This window comes from Lynx canadensis, chromosome A2 (assembly GCF_007474595.2).
Source record: "Lynx canadensis isolate LIC74 chromosome A2, mLynCan4.pri.v2, whole genome shotgun sequence".
In the NCBI taxonomy this organism is placed as follows: domain Eukaryota; kingdom Metazoa; phylum Chordata; class Mammalia; order Carnivora; family Felidae; genus Lynx; species Lynx canadensis.
This window is the reverse complement of record NC_044304.2, coordinates 28,235,926-28,248,403: the sequence shown is the minus strand read 5'-3', so window position 1 is coordinate 28,248,403 and position 12,478 is coordinate 28,235,926. Positions and strand designations below refer to the sequence as shown.

Genomic DNA, 12,478 nt, shown 5'->3' with positions numbered 1-12,478 from the left:
TGGAAATACAGTGTTGCTTTCCCAGGAATCTAGTTCCAGGATAGGGATTATGGGTATACAGAAAGCCCCCACAGTGTAGAAGGATGCCATTCCAGGGAAACACAGGAGTTCAGAGGCCCAGCTTTTGTACTTGCTTGAATTTCAGATGAGATAAACTAGCAGGTCTGCTAAGTTGCAGTGCAAAAGCTTACATGGCTTCTCGAGAAAAGCAATTTATTTTAGATTATAGCACAGCAGCTATCATTTAAACTGCTAGGGATTGTAATTGAACTCAGAACCAACCTTCTCTGTAAACACAGGGTGTGATAGTAAGTTTACCCAGGCTCTTCTAAATAACATGAACACCAGGCCTTCAGGACAGATGGGCATGGGAGTCCAAACATGGATCACTCGTGTCTCGCTAACATCCAACAACTGGCCCATTCAAAATTACATCCTGGGAAACGTACCTAGCTGGGTATTTGAATGTGCACCTGCTGTCCATATTGGGTGATATTAATATGAAATGGCTAGGAGGCAGCAGTCTTGAGGAAATGAGAGCACATGCAGTTAGCAATAGGGAACTTTTGATTTCCATCTTATCTCGGGTCATGAAGGGGCTTGCGGGGAGGCAGAATCCACACAAATCCAGATAAAGAAAAAAGTGCCTCTGAATACTGGATATTCTTTGATTTGATAATGAAGGGATGTGCTTACCTTCCAAACCCTAGAATGTCATCCTGTCATTAAGTCCTAATGAAAGCTTAATTGTTCTGTTGGGAATAATGATGTGTCCTCATTTCCGTGCACTGCATTTGCTCCTCTCTTATTATAACTAAACCCAGTTATACGAAATTTACTATTCCTCCAGAGTTGTCCAGAGACTCAGAAGACAACATTTATCCAGGCTGAAGTGTTATTTTTTGCTTTTAGTAAAAGAGGGCTCACAATGCACTTGCTCTTTTATAATTTTCTTTTTTTTAATGGAAAACATTAACCAGCACATAGTACAAATCAAATAATTAGAAATACTTATAATAAAAAGTAATGGCTTCCCTACTCCACCCTTTCCCCCTCTGGTTGCACCCACTAAATGCAACGCTATGACTCATTCCTGGTTTTAGCTCATTATCGTGAGTTGATATTTTATCTGTTTTATCCATTATTACTGATTTTCTTCTAAGAAACAGAAGGATTTCGCTTACTTACACTTACCTTTCCACATTCTCCTACTATATGTGACATTATTTTCAACTCCCATTGTTCTTGCCACTTCTAAATCGAATTTAAACTTCCCCTTATCGGTTCATCAATCTGGGCAGGATCTCTTACCTCCTCGTGGGCAGATGAGTTACAAGCACTCATACTCTTTTCTTTAATAGTCTTCCTCTTGCACTTTCCATCCTCAGGCAGCTCTACCATTATTTTTGCATTGCCAAGTTTAATTTACATTTGCTGTCACCAGCATGGTCTTTGTGATTTTTCCAAAGTTGAAATTAATGAAAAGGATTTGCATAATTAGGACTTTGTGAAATTATTTACTGCAGACCTGAGTGTTCTCTATGGTTACAGTGTCAAATCTCCTGTGATATTCAAAAGAGACTGTGCCCAGAGTCAGGTTCAAATGGATTCTCTTCCCTTCTCATTTTGTCAAAATCATTCCATCTTTCAGTGTGTGGAATGTATATTTCACGTGGTTCTTATAAAGTTGTTTGTGTTTGTTTCCACTGGGGTTTCTGGTATCCTCTTGCCTTTCCTAACCATGCGCCTGCATCATCTTCAAGGTTTCAAAGCTCATAAAGCGCCTCTACTATGAGGTTCTATTGTTCTCCTTCCTTGTAGAGCTGCATTTGCTCTTATTTCCACAGGGTGTTCCTCGGTAGATGTGCTGTATAGAATTAGCTTGAGGTTCGCCCAGTGCCCTCCAGGGTGGGATTCACTGTTTGCTGGATCTAACGGGTTTTCTGTGTTTGTTTTTGTTTTTGTTTTTACTTACTTTCAAATTTTGCTTGCAATTTTCCAAGGAAGGGTGATAGGAGGTGAATTATCTGAGTCCTTGCAACTTTGTAATTTTTAAGTTTTGCTTCCAAACAGAATTGATACTTTGGGTATAGACTTCAAAATCATTTTTACCACTGCCTTTTAGCATCCAGCGTTGCTGCTGATAAATCTGATGTCACTCTGATCCTTACGTCTTTCATAGGCTACCTTTTGTTGGTCTGTTTTTCTTTTCTTTTTAGAAGGCTATTAGGAATTTCTTTTTAACCTCAGTTTTCTGGCATTTCATCTCCTTTGTACTGAGTAGATTCCTATCCTTTGAAGGTTCATGTCTCTGTTTGGCTCTGGGAAATTTTCTAATATAATTTCTTTGATAATTTTTCCACTTCAGTTTCTTTTTGCTCATTCTGAAACTCATATTATTAGCCTATTCTTAGAACTCCTGGTCTGATCATCTATATATCTCATTTTTTTTCTCATTTATTTGTGGGTTTAGTCAATAGTCTCGGAGATTTCTCCAACGTTGCCATCAAACTTTGTATGGAACTTTTATTTAGGAAATCATATCATTCCCAGGAGATCTTTCTTGTTATTGGATTGCTCCTTTAAAATATAATTTAAATGTTTTCCTTGTGTAGCTACCAAATCTCTTCAAATTGTTCTTGAGGATATTAAATAGGTTTTCTTTAAAGTTTGTATCTTTTCTCTATACTGTTTCCTCAGCGTCATATTTTCTTTTGTTTTGTTTGCTCATGCTCTTTTTTGTGGTGCCCTTTCTTGTAGTATTAGATTCCTGGCGATCTGGGGTTGTGTATAAAAGAATGAGGCCATAGAAAGACTCTTTGAGAGCTATTTTTTTTTAATTTCTTAATTTATTTTTGAGAGAGAGAGAGAGACAGAGCGTGAGCCAAGAAGGGGCTGAGAGAGAGAGAGAGAGGGAGAACCAGAATCCGAAGCAGGCTCCAGGCTCTGAGCTGTCAGCACAGAGCCTGAAGCGGGGCTCAAACCCACGAACCATGAGATCATGACCTGAGCTAAAGTCTGGCGCTTAACCAACTGAGCCACCCAGGTGCCCCTATTTGAGAGCTATTTTTAACTGATGGGTCTTATAAATGGCCTGTTTAAAAGGTTGAAGTTTAGAGCCTGTGGATGGGGATCCCAACTTGCCAGAATGAGGTTTTAAACACCCATAATAAGTGTCCTAGTCCTCCCCAGAAACTTTTTTTTAGATCTTTGTATTTTCTTTTCTTTTTTTTTAAGTTTACTTTTATTTCTTTTGGTGGGGGAGGGCCAGGGAGAGAGGGAGAGGGAGAATCCAAGCAGGCTCTGTGCTATTAGCATGGAGCCCCAGGTGGGGCTTGATCTGACAAACTGTAATATCATGGTCTGAGCCAAAATTGAGAGTTGGATGTTTAACCAACTGAGCAACCCAGGCCCCCCTGACACTTTTTTTTTTTTAATTGCCTTGAAGCTAGTGCTTGGCTTCAGTCCAGTCCACATGGAGAGCCAGGAGGGAGGGCACTCCGTGTTACATATATTGACCTATAGACAACGCCCTCTTTCCAATACCACCCCCCACTCCCACCCTCTGTTGTACCTCCTGTTTCTGAGACTTGGGTCTTTATGGGCAGGTCTGTTCTCTCCTTTGCTGAAACCCCCCTTTAGGCTGGGGTTTCCTTTGCTACGATACGTGTCAACAGATTTTCTTGAAATCACTCATCGTCTCATTGCTTCTTCTCATCCTTTCTGTGGTTATGGGTTTACACCTTTGTACTCCTTTCGTGTCATTTAGAAAGTGCTTTGAGTGGGAAAGGAGGTAAATGGGTTTGTTCAGTTTACCAATGTGAACCAGACACACTCTTTTTTAAAAAGACAGTTTGTGATTTTCGTATGCCACATGCTAGAGAAATGCCATGTAGCTCTTCATTTGATTTTCAACAGTTTGTTAATCTGATGCTTGGAATCAGCAGTCCCAGGAAGTTGCAGAAACATTTCATTAACTAAATGGAGCCCATACAAAATATACTCGTGAAAACAGTATGTTCTGCTATTTTCTCTACACCCTGTAACTGATCATGCCAGGAATTATGTTTTCTTCCACATTTGTCAATTCAGCGAGTTTGTAGACCTACTTTAAAAGTTCTAATTTGGGGCACACCTGGTTGAGTAAGCTCTAAGCGTCCAACTCTTGATTTTGGCTCAGGTCATGATCTCATAGTTTGTGGGATTGAGCCCTGTGTCAGGTTCTATGCTGACAGCACAGAGCCTGTTTGAGATTCTTTCTCTTCCTCCCTCTCTCTGCCCTTCTCTGGCTCACAAGCGTTGTCTCTCTCTCTCTCAAAATAAATAATTTTTAAAAATGTCTAAAAAAAGTTTCTATTTTTTATCAGTGTGTTGTGCACCTGAAACTAGTGTAACATTATGTGTCAACTGTACTTCACTTTGAAAGAAGCCCTATTTTTATTTTATTTAGTGAAGAAAGCACGATTGGATGTCATTGATCAAAATGTACCATCAATTAGAATGTGTTCTTCCTCAGTGGATAAATGGACAAAGAGCTTAGGAGTAGATATGCCTAAGGAGGAACAATGAATAGATGAAACTATTCAGTGATAAGAGTTTCACATTAAAACTGTATCTATGTAATCTACAGAATTAACAAAATTTTTAAAATATGGCTTAATTACTGAAAAAAAAAAACACCAATACCTTTATACCTTTATATGCTTTTGTTAGGAACAACAAAATTTGGTACAAACTTCAGGTAATTTAAAATGTTTATTTTACCTAGTGATTCCCCATTTTAGGAAATTGAAGAAAATAATTAGAATTTAAGGTCAAGGCTCATTTGTCAAAATGTTCATTATAGCATTAGCGTATAGTAGAAAAATCCTAGATAATATACATTATCTAAAATATACAATATACATTATATAAAAATATACATTATCTAAAACATACAATATACATTGTATAAAAATATACATTTTTAAATAAAAATTTGGCACATCCATACCATGGAATACAATCAGTATTTGAGATTTATAAATAGTTGGTAACGTCTTGGTAAAATGCTTAGGTATAATGTAGGGGGAAAAGATAACCTAGAAATGGTGTATGTATTAAGATCTCAAGCATTCAAAAAGGAAAAGAAACCAGAAGGAACCGAACTGAAATTTTAAGTGTGGTTGTCTGTTGGTTGAATTGTATGTTATCCTTTATTGCTTATTAACATTTTATTTTCCAGATGTCTTATAGTGAATATGTCAGGTTTTAATAGAAATACAAAAAAAAAAGCCTCTTTAAATTATGTGCTGCTGAAAGTAAAACTTTAAAAAATGTCCCTGAATGACCCATCTGGCTTTGCCCTGCGTGAACTTTTAACCTTTTATATGACAGAATCAAGAGTGTCCTGTGTCAAATAGCGTTTGAGGTGTTTTCCTTTGTTGAAAGTATCTCTCAGATGCATCTGGAAAAGCTAACTGGTGTATTATGTTAGATTTGCTGCTTTTTGCTCTCTGTTTTTCTCTGTATCTTGCACCTGACTCCAAAGTCTGATTTCTGTGAACATCAGCTAAAGAAATATTAAGATTTTTTAGAACAGGGAAGCTACAGTTGCATTATGAATGGAAGTTGTAAATGGTGGACTGAGCATGAGACTCCCCGCTTTAGTCCTGGCTGGCTCACCTGGGGAAGGAACAAACTGAGGACACTGAATGGGGTGATCTCTACCGTCCTTCCAGGTCCTCTGTTCCCACTTTGCAGTTATCTGCCCCTGGGACAGACCAGATGAAACCAAGGTACAGAAGTGAGTCAGTGAGAAGCATGTGTTCTCAGAGCGTATTTCTTTGGCAATTTATTTGCTTGAAAAAGAGAAATTGACTTTGTGAAGTAACAGTTTCACATGTTCATTTGGAAGATGAGAAAACAGAGACAACAGGAAGTGCTGTGTAGAAGGTGCCGTTTCTGAGGTTTCTTGCTATATTTTAGGTCTGTAAGGTACGTTATTTGCTCTCAGCAGCCTCATATGGACTGAGTGATTTTGACCCACAGAACACAAGGTAAGAGGGACAAATGATCTGTCTTGGTGTAATTTGTTTCCCCTCCACGAGGAAATGTACCAGTCAGTGGAATTCTGTGTGAAAACACAAACCATTTCAGGATAGGTGCTGGTGCTTTGTGCAGTGAGAGTCCCCAGGACCCTGCATGATCTCCGCTTCTCTAATTTGCTGCTCTTCCTCCTATCCTCCTGACTTTAAAAAAGACCCAAAGCAGAAACTGCTGTATTTTTTCAGACTATAAAAGGAATACCTGTCTATTTTATAAGATTAAAAATCAAAACCCAACACCACAGAAACAATATTATTTATTTAATTTAATTTTATTAAGTTTATTTATTTATTTTGAGGCAGACAGAGAAAGCACAAGCAGGGGAGGGGCAGAGAGAGAGAGAGAGAGAGAGAGAGAGAGAGAGAGAGAGAATCCCAAGCAAGCTCCACACTGTCTGCATAGAGCCCAATGTGGGGCTCAATCTCAACATCCATGAGATCATGACCTGAGCTGAAATCAAGAGTCCGATGCTTAACTGACTGAGCCACCGAGGTGCCCCTATTTTTACTTTTAAAAATTAAGTATCACCTATCATCTTACCACACAGGGATAACCTTGATTAATATGTGGGGGGCATTTTGCCTCACACTGTCTTCTTCATCTGTGCACGTGTACACATCCATACGCACAAATGCACACACACACAAATTTGACACCTCCAATACTGTTGTTATTTTATCTTACAATGTGACATGTCCATAGAATTTTCCATCATCATCTATAATTCCAGCATAGTATTACTCCGTATATGTGAAATATAGTTTTGCTAAAATCATCCCCCTTGATGGATTTTGTTTGCTTCCAACTGTGGCTGTAGGAAGCAATGCTGTGACAAAGAACCTTGTATGTATGTCTTTGCACCCTTGTTCAATTGTGTCTTAAGCAAATTTTATGAAAATGGAATTTCAGTGTCAAAAATGTATGATATATGGGTATACATATGTACATGCAGTATTATAGTGTTCTCCACGAAGTCTGTACCAGTTTATACTAACACTGTCCTTGCCACAGTTTTATACCCTCACCCTCTTCCCTCAGTGTTCCCCCAGATGTTTCCAGTTGAAAAAAAAGTCAACCAACTGCCTAGGGAAGGAGTCTCTGGTTCAGTGCAGGTGTGACCTCACTCAGGAAGGTCTGGTTTTGGCGAGCTGTTAGTGAGGGGTTGGGTTTCTCCTCTTCCTTAGCATTTCATCTCACTTCTAGTGCCAGGGGACCTTTTTTTTTTCTGAACAAGAAAGCCTAGGAGTGTTTTTTTTTTTTTTTTTTTTTTGCCTTTACTACTTCACCACATAACAGGTGTCCAGATTTTGACTGCCTGTTACCCAGAAGTACTCCACTTCTGACTTCCTGGCAATGTAGTTGCTGTTTTCAGCAACAGTTCAGTACTCGATGTGTTTGTTTTGCTTTAGGCTTCTATTCTCCCCCAAACACCGCACGCTGACATCCCCAGTCTTTCAACCTGGTGCCCTGGACCAGGGTGATAAAATACGTGCACAATTGTTCTTAAGCCCAGAAAATTTATTTTCCTGAGTTTAAGCTGGCATCATGAGTTTTAACCCTGTTAGAAAAATGCAAGTTGGATTTATGATTCCCTTCCACAGGTAATTGGGCCCTAATTTTAAATTCTGAGCCAATTGATTTGCACTATATTGCATATAACAGAACAAAAGTGCAATTGAGTCCAGGCGATGTGTGACTTTGAGCCTCCAATTATGCAATGAATTATTTTCAGTTCTTTAATAAATGATGCCTAGGTTGACACCAACCTGTCGTGGTTCCCTCTGGCTCACCCTACTCTGCAACCTCTTCTTTCCTTGTCCCACCCATTTTTTTTTCTCTTTTTCTTCCCAATCTGGCAAGGTTTAGGAATGAGTTGCTTCAAAACTCAAATCCCACATATTAAGACCTTAAAAGAAATTTTGTGCCTCATCCCTCCCTGTAAACTCCTATTAACATTTCATTTCAATCCCCAACTTATTCTGATGGGAAACTATTATTGCATTGCCTACAATATTGGCTGTTAAGCCATCAGTTATATAGGTTGCTTTCATGGTATATGCCAGTTTCTCTAGGAGAGTCCTTTTGGAATATCGATACTTCCTTGACCTTTCCATGAGATCCTAGGATAGGTGATTTTAATAGACTAGATTTTCCTATCCTTTTTTTCCCCCTTTGAGATAATTTCTCCATTGTATTTATTTTTAGCTAGTTGTATTTTATGTATTTCTACAAAATATATCAAGTTATTTTGGGAACAAGGGTTGGATATAAATAATAACGCATATTGCTGGAATCAGAATGACGAGTTATCTAGCAATCAGAGACAGTTATTGGAATCTGCTTCTCAAACTTTTTCTTCTTTTGGCAAGCCCTTGTTATTTTCAGTAATGGACTATTGTAAGTGAGGCTTTGTGCATTTGTCAGAGGCTTTGTGCATTTGCCCAGAAGGAGAGGACAAAGGAGAAAATGGTGGTAGTAGATAGAGTCCTCCACTGAGGATCCCGGGAACTGGAGTCCGTCTCTTCCTTCTAGGAGGCCTTGGGCAGACCCTTCTTGGCTGGGACTCTCACCTCCCCCCTTGCAACATGACTTCTCATTGCTGAGGCCCTTCCTAATTTTGGGAGTTCACATCAAAAGATGCTATCTTTGGAGAAAATTGTAGCCTCAGACCCCTTATTACTCTGTGTTCCTTTGAACTTTCATCCTCTCTAAAACAAATGAAACTACCTGCTGGGAATATTAAAATACTCAGGGGGGTAGGGTGCCTGGGTGGCTCAGTCAGTTGAGTTCTGACTTCAGCTCAGGTCATGGTCTCGTGGTCCATGAGTTTGAGCCCTGCATCAGTCTCTGTGTTGACGGCGCAGAGCCTGGAGCCTGCTTCAGATTCTGTGCTCCCTCTCTGTCTGTCCATCTGTCTGTCTCTCTCTCAAAACAAATAAACATTAAAAAAAAAATACTCAGGGGGCACCTGGGTGGCTTAGTCGGTTGAGCTGCCTACTTGGGCTCAGGTCATGGTCTCATCTTTTGTGAGTTCGAGCCCCACATTGGGCTCAATGCTGTCAGCACAGAGCCACTTTAGATCCTTTGCCCCTCCCCTGCATGCACCCCCTCTCTGTCTGCCCCTCCCCTGCATGCACTCTCTTTCAAAAAACAAAAACAAAACTCAGGTATGGATGACTACCCTGAAAGGAATATTTCTTGCCTTTTTCTGCAGAAAGTAAAGACAGTAGACTCTTTTCTATGCCTTTCCACACAGGGATGTTTTCCTGGGTGTTCATAACTGAAGGCAATTTCTGGGGAGCACCATATAGGGTTATGGAAGAATGACATGAGGTGGCAGGAAGCTCTGGGGGAAAATGTGCATTGCATTAAATGGAGAGCTCTTGCCGTATCCAGGACCACTTTGTGATCACATGCAATTGGAAGCTATTTAAAAATAAACTAGAGCATCATAATTGCTGAATGACAACATTGCAGTTTTTTGCCATATAGTGCGTGTTCTGGGTTACTTCAGAATACACATTTTCCTCTATTGTTTCTTTTCCATTAATGGAGTCATGCAGGCGGGAAAGTTTCTGATTTGAATTAAGGCCAGGTGAAGAGAGGGAAGTGATCAGTTATTTTACTTTTTTTTCCCTCTCCGTCTTTACCCTCATAGCTTTAATTACTCTGAGTAAGTAACTTCATACCCTATCTTCTAAGATCATTGGTGACATTATTTTCCTAAAAAAATAAAAGCAAAATCAAAACAAACCCTAAATATTTTTTTTCCTGATTTCATTTTTCCCAACTCCCTCTATGTTAAAGAAAGCTTCCCTCCAAATATAATTATGTTCGTGTTTTTGTAAAGTTCCCTTAGTTAGAGAATCTTCAGATGTACTTTTTGGCTGATTAATTTAGTCATTGTAGATCCTTGAACATAAAGAGATGAAAAAATCATGTAAGGAATTGAATCTGAAAGTGTCTTATATTTTATTGTGAATAGATCTCAAATGCTTTATTTTTTGACAGCCCAAGATAAGGATGATGATTAGACATCTGACTTAACTATTAGAGAATTATTTTTTTTAGTCTTAGGGAATTTATGGAATTCTTTCAAATGGATGTGGACAGAAGTAACTAGATTTATACCATGTTTCCCAATTTGTGATTTAAATAAATATGGAAAAATATACATGTATGATTTTTACATCCTTGGCCCTATATTATTTTTCATTTCGACTATAAACACTAGGAATTTTCTAGTTTATCCAGGTAATTATTCTCTTAGTTGCAAATACAGGTAAGTAGTTTTCTTCCAATATAACTCTGAGCTGATTATTAAAAGAATATTTAATATCATTCCATTAAAAATGATGATACAGGGGCGCCTGGGTGGCGCAGTCGGTTAGGCATCCGACTTCAGCCAGGTCACGATCTCGCGGTCCGTGAGTTCGAGCCCCGCGTCAGGCTCTGGGCTGATGGCTCAGAGCCTGGAGCCTGTTCCGTTCTGTGTCTCCCCCTCTCTCTGCCCCTCCCCCGTTCATGCTCTGTCTCTCTCTGTCTTAAAAATAAATAAACGTTGGAAAAAAAAATTAAAAAAAAATGATGATACAAATTTGGTAAAGTTCTTTCTGACCATCTGGGCTGTTGGAAAAGTTGAAAAATCTAGGGCACTATCAGGAATGTCACTAATAGCTAGTAATTTGAGAGTAATTTAATGTGTGAGGAATATGTTGAAAGGCTATTTTAAGTCCACATATTTCAAGTAGGTTTTATTTATTCTAATCTGGGAACATATGAATTGGAAAATTCTCAAGGTAAGCCGTTGGTTGTAAAGTCTTTTATAATGATGACCATCCATCCGAATCAGCAGTCATCAGTGAGAGCTGGAAATTATTGTTGAATTTAGGGAGTCCTGAGGCTCTTATATCATTCTTAAATAGTGGAAGTTGTTAGAGAAACTGCATTTAAACTACAAGCACACATATATGTGTAGGATGCACAGGATGTTAGAATGGGTCTCCTCTTGTCTTAGTTTTCACTGAGGCATCTATAGGATAGCTGTCAAAAGACCCAACTATCCCATTTGCTGAATGAGCATTTGTAGATCCTTGAACATAAAGAGATGAAAAACTCTTGTAAGGAATTGAATCTGAAAGTGTCTTATATTCTACTGTGAATAGGTCTCAGATGTTTTATTTTTTTGACAGCCCAACGTAAGCATGATGATTAGACTATTAGAGAATTATTTTGGGTCTACAATATCGCATTTGCAGAATTTCAGCATGAGTCTGTTCCATGTGTTTTGCATATTTAAAAGTCAACAGGGGGTTAGAGAAGAAATTTCTTTGGAAAGAGCTATGGTCATGCAGTGAGTTGTCATCATGCTGCTGGGAGAAATAGTGGTGAGTACTGTTTTGTAACCCCAAGCCCAGAAAGGCATCATCAAGAGGACTAATCAGAGAGTTCTGAATTATGTTTCTTGCAGTTGGAGGACCGAGAGGCCTGATGCCTGCGTCGGGTCTGAGGTATTTAGAGTGGCCCGTACATCAGTATCTGACTCATCCTAGGAAATCTAGAAGGGAAAGCAAAGACAAGCTGGTCATCTATGTGAGTGGTAGGACAGGTGTGCTGATGCTTGAGAATCAGCCTGCTTTTCCAGTCTTTGTCAGAGCACGAGATAGTTAAGTGCTTCTTAGGGACCAGATCCAGACTGCAGAGGACAGAGCCAATGAGTTGTTTTGAATCTAGTCAAATCTGGTAGCTGAAAGGGTCAGGGGATCAACCACAACATATGAGGTTCAAGGCAGATTGCTGGATCCTTGGGACTTAGGAAGGGGTTCACAAAGAACAACCTAGAGAAGAGTCTAGAGGTCCAAAGAACTGTCTGAGAGAAGGACCCTGCAGGGACCCTCTCATTGTCTATGAAAACTCCCCAAGAAAGCTCACCATCAGCTCTTACAGACATACAGATACACAGACAACTCTTTATACATATCCATGCACTACAGGCCCAGAGAGAGCAAAGCCAGCTTATAACAGAACCAGCACAAGGAAGAGCTCACCTGTCCCTTGATTTCTTCAACCTTGGAAGAGTCGGAACATTAGCTAGTAGGGTGAGGGAACGGCAGGGACAGTAGGGGGGGAAAAGGAGAAAATCACCATGGCCATCATCCTATTGTAGGCTTCTAGATGGAAGCAGGGCCAGACTGGGAAGGGGAGGACAGACGTTTGCATAATACATTGTTGTGGCATTTCTGTTTATAACTTGAAGTGGTTCTAGAACTGTCTATTACCTGTGAAAAGCAAACCCATGGGCCTGCTAGAGTTTTTTTATCCAAGGGCAGAGGAAGATCATTAACACCTAATGATAGACAAGTTTAGAGGGACAGTGGGAAAGAAAATAAAA

The 12,478-nt window shown here is 39.4% G+C and overlaps 1 protein-coding gene across 3 annotated transcripts in view; it reads left to right on the top strand.

Annotated features, from left to right (window-relative positions):
• The window catches only part of FHIT (fragile histidine triad diadenosine triphosphatase), a 1,435,036-nt gene that overhangs the window by 527,988 nt on the left and 894,570 nt on the right, over positions 1-12,478 (top strand). The window contains exon 1 of one of the 3 annotated variants that reach the window (XM_030307141.1): positions 5,944-6,038. The exons of the other annotated variants lie outside the window; for them this stretch is intronic. The gene's annotated coding sequence lies outside the window, so the exon portion shown is untranslated. Of the gene's footprint in view, positions 1-5,943; positions 6,039-12,478 lie in introns of those variants that run through there. 3 annotated transcript variants of the gene reach the window in all.